A 3,209-nucleotide genomic window follows, 5' to 3' on the forward strand; every position below is an offset into this window, starting at 1 on the left:
GCTGCAGCAGTTACGTAACGGGCCAGCAGCTGTTAGGTAGCGGCGCTGCAGCGGTTAGGTAGCATGGCAGCAGCTGTTAGGTAGCGGGGCTGCAGCAGTTAGGTAGCGGACCAGCAGCTGTTAGGTAGCGGGGCTGCAGCAGTTAGGTAGCGGGCCAGCAGTTGTTAGGTAGCGGCGCTGCAGCAGTTAGGTAGCATGGCAGCAGCAGTTAGGTAGCGGTGCTGCAGCAGTTAGGTAGCGGGGCAGCAGCAGTTAGGTAGCGGGGCTGCAGCAGTTAGGTAGCGGGCCAGCAGCAGTTAGGTAGCGGGCCAGCAGCTGTTAGGTAGCGGGGCTGCAGCAGTTAGGTAGCATGGCAGCAGCAGTTAGGTAGCGGGGCAGCAGCAGTTAGGTAGCGGGCCAGCAGCAGTTAGGTAGCGGGGCTGCAGCAGTTAGGTAGCATGGCAGCAGCAGTTAGGTAGCATGGCAGTAGCAGTTAGGTAGCGTGGCAGCAGCAGTTAGGTAGCATGGCAGCAGCAGTTAGGTAGCAGGGCAGTAGCAGTTAGGTAGCGGGCTGCAGCAGTTAGGTAGCGGGGCAGCAGCAGTTAGGTAGCGGGCCAGCAGCTGTTAGGTAGCGGCGCTGCAGCAGTTAGGTAGCATGGCAGCAGCAGTTAGGTAGCGGGGCTGCAGCAGTTAGGTAGCGGGCCAGCAGCTGTTAGGTAGCGGGGCTGCAGCAGTTAGGTAGCGGGCCAGCAGCTGTTAGGTAGCGGCGCTGCAGCGGTTAGGAAGCATGGCAGCAGCTGTTAGGTAGCGGGGCTGCAGCAGTTAGGTAGCGGGCCAGCAGCTGTTAGGTAGCGGGGCTGCAGCAGTTAGGTAGCGGGCCAGCAGCTGTTAGGTAGCGGCGCTGCAGCAGTTAGGTAGCATGGCAGCAGCAGTTAGGTAGCGGCGCTGCAGCAGTTAGGTAGCGGGCCAGCAGCAGTTAGGTAGCGGGGCTGCAGCAGTTAGGTAGCATGGCAGCAGCAGTTAGGTAGCGGGGCAGCAGCAGTTAGGTAGCGGGGCAGCAGCAGTTAGGTAGCGGGGCTGCAGCAGTTAGGTAGCGGGGCTGCAGCAGTTAGGTAGCATGGCAGTAGCAGTTAGGTAGCATGGCAGCAGCAGTTAGGTAGCATGGCAGCAGCAGTTAGGTAGCAGGTCAGTAGCAGTTAGGTAGCGGGCCAGCAGCTGTTAGGTAGCGGGGCTGCAGCAGTTACGTAGCGGGCCAGCAGCTGTTAGGTAGCGGCGCTGCAGCGGTTAGGTAGCATGGCAGCAGCTGTTAGGTAGCGGGGCTGCAGCAGTTAGGTAGCGGACCAGCAGCTGTTAGGTAGCGGGGCTGCAGCAGTTAGGTAGCGGGCCAGCAGCTGTTAGGTAGCGGCGCTGCAGCAGTTAGGTAGCATGGCAGCAGCAGTTAGGTAGCGGTGCTGCAGCAGTTAGGTAGCGGGGCAGCAGCAGTTAGGTAGCGGGGCTGCAGCAGTTAGGTAGCGGGCCAGCAGCAGTTAGGTAGCGGGCCAGCAGCTGTTAGGTAGCGGGGCTGCAGCAGTTAGGTAGCATGGCAGCAGCAGTTAGGTAGCGGGGCAGCAGCAGTTAGGTAGCGGGCCAGCAGCAGTTAGGTAGCGGGGCTGCAGCAGTTAGGTAGCATGGCAGCAGCAGTTAGGTAGCATGGCAGTAGCAGTTAGGTAGCGTGGCAGCAGCAGTTAGGTAGCATGGCAGCAGCAGTTAGGTAGCAGGGCAGTAGCAGTTAGGTAGCGGGCTGCAGCAGTTAGGTAGCGGGGCAGCAGCAGTTAGGTAGCGGGCCAGCAGCTGTTAGGTAGCGGCGCTGCAGCAGTTAGGTAGCATGGCAGCAGCAGTTAGGTAGCGGGGCTGCAGCAGTTAGGTAGCGGGCCAGCAGCTGTTAGGTAGCGGGGCTGCAGCAGTTAGGTAGCGGGCCAGCAGCTGTTAGGTAGCGGCGCTGCAGCGGTTAGGAAGCATGGCAGCAGCTGTTAGGTAGCGGGGCTGCAGCAGTTAGGTAGCGGGCCAGCAGCTGTTAGGTAGCGGGGCTGCAGCAGTTAGGTAGCGGGCCAGCAGCTGTTAGGTAGCGGCGCTGCAGCAGTTAGGTAGCATGGCAGCAGCAGTTAGGTAGCGGCGCTGCAGCAGTTAGGTAGCGGGCCAGCAGCAGTTAGGTAGCGGGGCTGCAGCAGTTAGGTAGCATGGCAGCAGCAGTTAGGTAGCGGGGCAGCAGCAGTTAGGTAGCGGGGCAGCAGCAGTTAGGTAGCGGGGCTGCAGCAGTTAGGTAGCGGGGCTGCAGCAGTTAGGTAGCATGGCAGTAGCAGTTAGGTAGCATGGCAGCAGCAGTTAGGTAGCATGGCAGCAGCAGTTAGGTAGCAGGTCAGTAGCAGTTAGGTAGCGGGCTGCAGCAGTTAGGTAGCGGGGCAGCAGCAGTTAGGTAGCAGGCCAGCAGCTGTTAGGTAGCGGCGCTGCAGCAGTTAGGTAGCATGGCAGCAGCAGTTAGGTAGCGGGGCTGCAGCAGTTAGGTAGCGGGCCAGCAGCTGTTAGGTAGCGGGGCTGCAGCAGTTAGGTAGCGGGCCAGCAGCTGTTAGGTAGCGGCGCTGCAGCGGTTAGGTAGCATGGCAGCAGCTGTTAGGTAGCGGGGCTGCAGCAGTTAGGTAGCGGACCAGCAGCTGTTAGGTAGCGGGGCTGCAGCAGTTAGGTAGCGGGCCAGCAGCTGTTAGGTAGCGGCGCTGCAGCAGTTAGGTAGCATGGCAGCAGCAGTTAGGTAGCGGTGCTGCAGCAGTTAGGTAGCGGGGCAGCAGCAGTTAGGTAGCGGGGCTGCAGCAGTTAGGTAGCGGGCCAGCAGCAGTTAGGTAGCGGGCCAGCAGCTGTTAGGTAGCGGCGCTGCAGCAGTTAGGTAGCATGGCAGAAGCAGTTAGGTAGCGGCGCTGCAGCAGTTAGGTAGCGGGGCAGCAGCAGTTAGGTAGTGGGCCAGCAGCTGTTAGGTATCATGGCAGCAGCAGTTAGGTAGCAGCGCTGCAGCAGTTAGGTAGCGGGGTAGCAGCAGTTAGGTAGCATGGCAGCAGCAGTTAGGTAGCAGCGCTGCAGCAGTTAGGTAGTGGGCCAGCAGCTGTTAGGTATCATGGCAGCAGCAGTTAGGTAGCAGCGCTGCAGCAGTTAGGTAGCGGGGTAGCAGCAGTTAGGTAGCAGGGCAGCAGCAGATAGGTAGCAGG

Source organism: Salmo salar, chromosome 17, assembly GCF_965601325.2.
Source record: "Salmo salar chromosome 17, fSalSal1, whole genome shotgun sequence".
NCBI classification, from domain to species: domain Eukaryota; kingdom Metazoa; phylum Chordata; class Actinopteri; order Salmoniformes; family Salmonidae; genus Salmo; species Salmo salar.